The 7,609-nt window shown below is 36.1% G+C and overlaps 1 protein-coding gene across 1 annotated transcript in view; it reads right to left on the bottom strand.

Annotated features, from left to right (window-relative positions):
• The window catches only part of LOC106880199 (uncharacterized), a 49,024-nt gene extending 45,409 nt beyond the window's left edge, over positions 1-3,615 (bottom strand). The window contains exons 1-2 of the mRNA XM_089362804.1: positions 3,431-3,615; positions 529-1,502 (exon numbers count right to left, since the gene is read on the bottom strand). The gene's annotated coding sequence lies outside the window, so the exon portion shown is untranslated. The remainder of the gene's footprint in view (positions 1-528; positions 1,503-3,430) is intronic.
• Between the last annotated feature and the right edge of the window lie 3,994 nt (positions 3,616-7,609).

Here is a 7,609-nt window from a genome sequence, read left to right as displayed (position 1 = left end):
GAGAGAGAGAGAGAGAGAGAGAGAATCATGGCAGGCATGAGAGCTATTTTCTGGGGAAGGAGAAAATATTTTTGATGTCTTTGACAGTCAACACTTCCTATAAAGTAACAATGTATCTTGACTCTGATGCAAGCCATGTACTGAGAGAAAACAGCCAGAAAACATAGATGACAGTCAGAAATTAAAAGAAAAAAAAAAGAATTATCTAAAGCAGCATAAAACAATAAATAATACAAAAATGACTGGATAAAAATAAATGAGCTAAAAATGTTCTTTAAATTGTTAGCATAGCTTGCATGTGTAATGGTAAACTTGTGATGAAGTACATAGCTTGCAGCAGAATAAAATAGAGATGCTATAGTACAAACAGTAAACTAAACTGGTAGAGACATCAAGATTGAAAAAGTAAACAGATCTACACTGAAAAAAAAAACAAGTTACATTTGGTGCTACACACATAATATAAATTATAAATACATAAGATCAAGATTTACAAATATAAACAGAAAAAAGCACTGCTATCATTACCTGGAAAATCAGAATTTTGCTGGGAATGTGAAAATGAATCTGGAGTTGCAATTTGAATTAAGTCTACAGGGTCATTAGAAGCAGTTTCAGTGGCACATTTTGGAGGTGAAATAAACTGGGAATCAGGGGTTGAAGATGGAGCTTTGTGGGAATCAACAGTCAAATTAATAACAGAATTTTCAAGTGAAAGAGTAGAAGGGGTTTGACATTCAGAATTACAGCTGGTTACATTTTGGGAAGCTTGGGGGTATGGCAAGAGATGAAGAGTTAGGTGGGGATTTATCTTTACGAGTTCATCAGTTGTCTTCGGTGCATCAACAAAAGTTGTAGTCAGTTGTGTCGAAGCAGCAGAGGCGATAGAAAGTTCCTCCGCATTACTATTTACATTGTTATTAACGTCATTAAGATTATTGTTGTTACTAATGTTGGTATTATTATTATTATCATTCAGATTATTAGAGCTGTCACTTGGTGGTGGAATATTTGCTGCAGCAGAAGGTACTCTCTTCCGAGGCTGGGGTTTTGGAGGGGTAACACATGTAAGTTTTTCTGAAGAGGAACTGGAACTGTGACTTATTGAAGTACGAGGCTGAGGCCTGGGTGGTGGTGGGCACACTGGTTTAGTACAGTGATCCACAGATTGTAAAGTGTTCTCATGACTGCTGACAGTTGGCACTACTGACTGTGGTCTTGAAGGTGGTGTTTTGGAAGTAGAAGAAGAGGGTAATGATGAAGAGGAGGACAAGAAGGTTGAAGAAATTTTCAATACTGGTGGGACATTTGGGCGTTGTGGAGGTGTGCCACGTTTGGAAAGCTTGCGAGTAACTGGTGTAGGGCGATCTGGTGGTAAAAGAGTAGAATGAACAGAATCAAAGCTTGAATCAGGGCCAACAACACTTCTATGATTAGTGGAGGTCTCACCATCAACTTTTGGGCGTGGAGGACATACAGGTACAGGAGGTTTCCCGTGTTTCCTGTAAAAAGAAAAATAGAAAAGTAAAGTAAGAATAACCTAAGTAAAACCACTTTTTGTATAATAAGGGCGATCCCATATGTTTGAGGAGCAAGTTATATGAACACCCTTGATCTATTCTAAACTCAGTTTATTCAGTGGGTAGTGAGTTCCATTTGCAAACAGGTTGTAGGGATACAGCTACTGAAGACTTTCTTATTACATTGTATGAGAAAGGTAAGTCATTTTAGTGGAACCCTTATCTTTAAGGTATAACCACAGAGTGTGGATGGTATTCATTTGCAATACTGAACTTCTAATTTTATGCATATTTTCTTTACTTTTGTTGTTGGTCAATTTCTTTTTAAAACCAATAACCATTTTTGCTTTATTTATTGTCAGAATAATTGACTGTGGAAAATTTCGAACCCCCAATTTGTGAAAGAGGTATGGAGTCCTCTTTGGAATCTGTATTGGAGGGACAAACAAGGAAATTTCATACTTTCTCAACATCAGAAGGATGGCGGAAAAGGTGACAAAGGAGCTGCAAGATTCAGGATACAAACTACAAGGCAAAAGCAGCGAGGAAAACTTATGATCAATGATCTGACAGCATCAGAATGCGAGAATTCATTGTTGAAATCCAGGAGATGATCAACAATGATCGCAGCAAGTCAATGTGTGCCATTGCACAGGAGAAAGGTGTGGATAAAAAGATCATCAGGCTGATGTTGCATGAAGACATTCACTACTTTTCATCTTGTTCAAGGTGATACAGGAAAATTGACTCAAACACACCAAGAAGCTAATCATCAAGTGGAAACACCTGCTGGAGCCTGATATGCTGTGGTTCTTCTCTAGCGAGAAGAACTTTTGCCAAGACCAGATCAACAGGTGGCTTGCTGTCTCACCCAAAGACATGCCCAGAGTCATGCAGAAGAAATTTCCAGTGACAATCATGATCTTTGGTGTCATCAGCAGTGAATGCCCCACCCCTACTTCTTTCCGAGAGCCTCAGACTGAACACTGACAGCTATATCTGTGTTCTGAACCAGGTAGTGAAGTCCTGGATCAACTGGGTAGCTACAGGAATGCCATACATGTGGCAGCAAGACTCTGCACCCTGCCACACCAGCTGGAAGACTCAGGCCTGGTTGTCGGAGAATTTCTTTTATCACACAGCACTTGACATTTGGCCTCCCAACTTGCCTGATTGCAACCCCCTTCACTTCTTCGTGAAGGGCATAATGGAATGAGAGACCAATAAATCCAGCTGCAACACAGGATGAGCTGAGAGCCACAATTACCAAAGCCTTCAGGAGCCTAAAACAAGAGAATTCCTCATTTCCAGTCAAGAAGTTCATCACTTTAAAGACACAAATATTTCCTATTCAATGTATTTAGTAAGTGAAATTGTTTTTTTCTTGTTGTTTTTAATAGTTTAGATAATTGGGGCTGGAAGTTATTTGACAGAGGTACATCTTGAAACACACCCAAATGAAATCCTCTGAAATGATTGAATGTAACTAACTAGTAACCTTAGTACAGTTTAAATAAACAAAATGTTCCAACAGATAAACGGTTTAGTAATGTTAAATCGATAATAAGGATGAAGCTGGTAAAACGTAAACATTGGAAATATGAGGTTAATAGTCTGATAAATATAAAACAATAATATCAATAATGATGGGGATGATGTTGGCCTGTAGAATATAATTTGAAGTAGACAGTGCCATAATTTGTGATTCATTTGAATAAAATCTTGTTACATTCCTTAAAAAATTCCAGAAGTATAGGTTCTCCTGTTTGCTCATGAAGCTGATGTCCCTAAAGACAACAAATAGTCTGGGAGCATTTTAAATGCATTTATTGTTAACATATAGAGTACACTGATATTACAATAGCTTGACTCTTGGATAATAACAGCAACGATATCACAAAATTACTCACTTGCTGGGAATTGGTGGGACAGGTCTTGCCAGGGGTACTTTCGACTGAGTAGTAGCAGAAGTATTGAGCTGAGAACTGTCCTTTTTATCTACAAGAAAACAGATACACCATTTAATACAGGCAATTGATAATCTTAAGTTTATTTGCAGATGTAGCTGAATAGATAAATAGATTTTTAAATATAGTTATTCATTTTGAAATTAGTCAAACCCAAATGAAGATTGAGATAAGTGAACAAAGAGACTTTCTTAAATTAATTGTAACAATTTAAAATTTTATTTTATTATTATCAAAATGTTAGTAAAGTAAAACTGGTGTAGCAATAAATTAATAATGATTGTAAGTAAAGTAAAACTGGTGTAGCAATAAATTAATAATGATTGTAAGTAAAGTAAAACTGGTGTAGCAATAAATTAATAATGATTGTAAGTAAAGTAAAACTGGTGTAGCAATAAATTAATAATGATTGTAAGTAAAGGTTTAATAAGCAAGAAATGACAGTGAGGATGAATTGATAAATGCAAAAAGGAGTAAAAGCATCGAAAGGTTTCAAAGCCCATTGTCTTATATTGTTTCTGTACATAGGTTTTAATACTCTGTATTTACAGTTGAAGCAGAATGCCTCTCAACACTCCTGAATAAATAGAATCAAGTGCCACCATTAATATAAATGTAGACAGCTGGCAGAATCATTAGAGTGTTGGAAGAATTACCTTGCAGTATTTCTTCTGGCTCTTTACATTCGGAGTTCAAATCTTGCCAGGGTCAACTTTCCTTTCAAGGTTGATAAGGTGAAGTAACAGAAGAAGTACTAATCCCTTCTGCTTAAAATTGCTGGCCTAGCACTTTAATCAGGAACCATTATTATTATTATTATTACTAAAATTAAAATCCCAAAATAGTACCAATTCCAAATTATAGTACCAATCACTTAAGGCACAGGCATGGCTATGTGAAACCTTGAACAAGTTTCTTTTAGTATAGCTTCAGGCTGACCAAAGTCTTGTGAGGGGATTTGAGAGTTGGAAACAGAAAGAAGCCCACTGTGTGTGCACGTGCACCACTTTGTCTTGACACCACAGGACAGTTATAAACAAGTGTCACTATCATACAAGTAGAATTCCCCATTTCCAGTCTTCACTGAAAACATGTCAGGCTGTGGGGAAAATATTACCTTACTTAAAACAGGAGAAAGTTGGCAACAGGAAGGGTATCTGGCCATCAAAAATCTGCCTCAATAAATTCTACCTAACCCATACAAGCATGGAAAAGTGGATGTTAAAATGAACACAATGATGATAATACATACAAACTTGTGCAGAAAACCACACCCAAGAGTAATTTTAAAATATATGGAAATGAAAATTCCTATTTGGAGTTGAGATGGTGTAATGATACTCTGGGTTGGGAAGAGCCATAGTTTCACTTAAAGATATCAATCTTAGAAAAGTAAAGAAGGGGAAATGTATTCTGAAGTATTTCCAGTTGCTGATGTTGTTTAAATCAGATCAGATCTGATGAAGCAGATTTATGATCAAAAGCAATTCAGTCTTCATCAAACGTTTTTTTTTTTTCGTTTTTTGTTGTTGTACATCTAAAAACTATACTGTCCAATGTTTTCATCCTTTTGAAAAAAGGTAGGTGCATTTTAAGTGATATTTGGCTGTTTTGTTTAGCAAGTTGAATGATTAGATAGCAGTTACTTCATTGTTTCATTGGTGAACATATATAAATTCTGTACTGTACAGTTCTACATTCAAATCCTGTCAAACTCATGACAGCCTGGCAAAAATCATCCAGCTCATGCTACATAAATGGACTTATTTGAGCATAGTATTTGATATCCATTTAGAGTCAGGTAGACTGAACTTTTGCAAGTTAAGATTTATGGTCATGTTTATAATAAAGCACCTGTGACAATATATAAACTGCCATAAAGAAAAATCCAATCCCAGTATCATGCTACATCAATTCGACAATACCACTCCTCTCCCAATCTGTAACAACAAAAGAAACAGAATTTGTATCTCGATAAAAGAGATCAAATTGTATAGGAGAAGTTATGCAGAAATCCAGCTTTGATTTCCAGTTGTAGCCCATTTTAAAGCTCATTAACATGCTTGAGAAAGTTATGACTATCAACACCTCTCAAGTTTTCCAATGATTCAGACATCATCATCATCATTTAACATCTGTTTTCCATGCTGGCATGGGTTAGACAATTTGACAGGAACATTGTTCTGGCATAATTTCTACAGCTAGATGCCCTTCCTAACACCAAGCATTTCACAGAGTGTGCTGGATGCTTTTTATGTGGCATCGTCATCTCACCAGTACATTTTACATTGAATCATCACAAGTGCTTTTTATGTGGCACCATCACCAATGCTTTCTACATAGAACCAACAGATTTTACAAGGAACCATCACCAATATCAATTCTGCTGTAGTGGATGGGTCTTCTTGAATATAGCATGGTGCCAGCACTCACTCACACAACTAATAAACCTGCAATCAGAATGAAGGTAATTACAGACATTACTAATATGTTAGAGAGATAAATGAGGAAACACTAATATGAGGATAGCTAAGAATGATGATGATGATGATGATGGTGATGGTAATGGTGATGGTGATGGTGATGATGATGATGATGATGATGATGATGATGATAATAGCTAAATTTAAAATGTGGTTAACCTTTTTGGTACCAATCTGCCCGAGACTACCCCTGATTCATTCACATAAGTTTCCTGTTTTAAATTCATCTAAATTAAAAGTTTCCTCCAAAATCCTATGTTCATTTATGTTCCAAGCACTAACTTAATAACAAAATTACCTTACTTAATTCTTCACTATTTTCAAAATTAATTCAAACAAAAGCTTTGTATTTCAACAGAAATATGGTAAGGAGAGGGTTAAATGGCTAATTTAAAATGGTGATCTTTGAAGTTTCAGTGATATGTTTATCTTTCATTTTTGAAACTCTAATGTGGCACACAAGTTTAGGGAAAAACACATACTAACTGAATCCTGAAGCTCTGGGTAATAGAAAGAATGCCTTCATTTTGACAGAAATATGTACTAGTTTGCACAACAATTTAATTGAGCTCCTAGTTGGACAGGCTCAAGCTCCATAATGCTAAGTTCAAGTGCCCATAGCAATAGATCTATGATTATGTTGAAATAAAACTAAGGGCCTTCAATCCTATGATCAGGAGCTCAAAATAAGAGTTAAGAGTCAATGGTAAAAGAATCAAAAGGCAATTGATTTTCTTAGCAGAAAATCAAGGGTTATATTGCTGGTTCTAAAAGTGAACTACTAAATCACATTAAGAACCAGAAGATTAATGCTACAATGAGAATAGTTGCAGTGATGATGAGGAAACATTTCTAGTCGTAGTGAAGCAGATACTTTAGAAGCAATGATAATAATAATATTTCTTTCTAACATAGGTAGAAAACCAGAAATTTGGGTGAAGGGTAAGTCAATAAATGTTGACTCTAGTACTTGAGTAGTACTTTATTGACCCTGGATGGATGAAAAGCAAAGTTTACTTTGATTGTATTTAAACTCAGAACATAAACAGCTGTTAACTTGATGCCACACTTCAGTGATTTTTCTACCTGAAACTTTAGTGATTCGGTCAATCTACCACCCCCAGCAGCAGCAGCAGCAGTAATATATCGCATAAGGTTTGTATTTGTTTATTTGATTCAACAAGAAATCAACAAGCCAAAGATTAAGTGATAATATAGTAATATAGTGATGGACACTTGGAACACGTGTAAGCTTAGTAACTTTGATGAATGTAAGTAAACTTGTGATGTTTTGTGTTGGCAAAAGTCAATATAAATAACGAAGAGTGGAATAAGTTTTATGCCATAATGAAGAGGATAAATCTACCAGAGTATGTTGTGACTTGTCTTCAAGGAGGCTACTTTGTTGCACAGTGAGTATCTGAACTGTTATCAACCACTTTATAATTGGGGAGATGAAGGGAACTGGGAGGAAAGGACCAGTGACATTAATGGCTGAGGAGCCCTACCAAAAGAAGAAGAGTGAATTAGGTCAAATGGGTGGGAGTAGGAACAGCATGGGCCTCTTTGGACTTAGACAGTGGGAGCAGAGGGACGCATGTAGATGTGTGAGGTAGAAAGGGAGTTTGCTGTAGGTTCT

Source organism: Octopus bimaculoides, chromosome 14 (assembly GCF_046866305.1).
Source record: "Octopus bimaculoides isolate indiv1 chromosome 14, ASM4686630v1, whole genome shotgun sequence".
Lineage (NCBI taxonomy): Eukaryota > Metazoa > Mollusca > Cephalopoda > Octopoda > Octopodidae > Octopus > Octopus bimaculoides.
The sequence above is the reverse complement of the archived record's forward strand: the minus strand, read 5'-3'. Positions and strand labels throughout refer to the sequence as shown.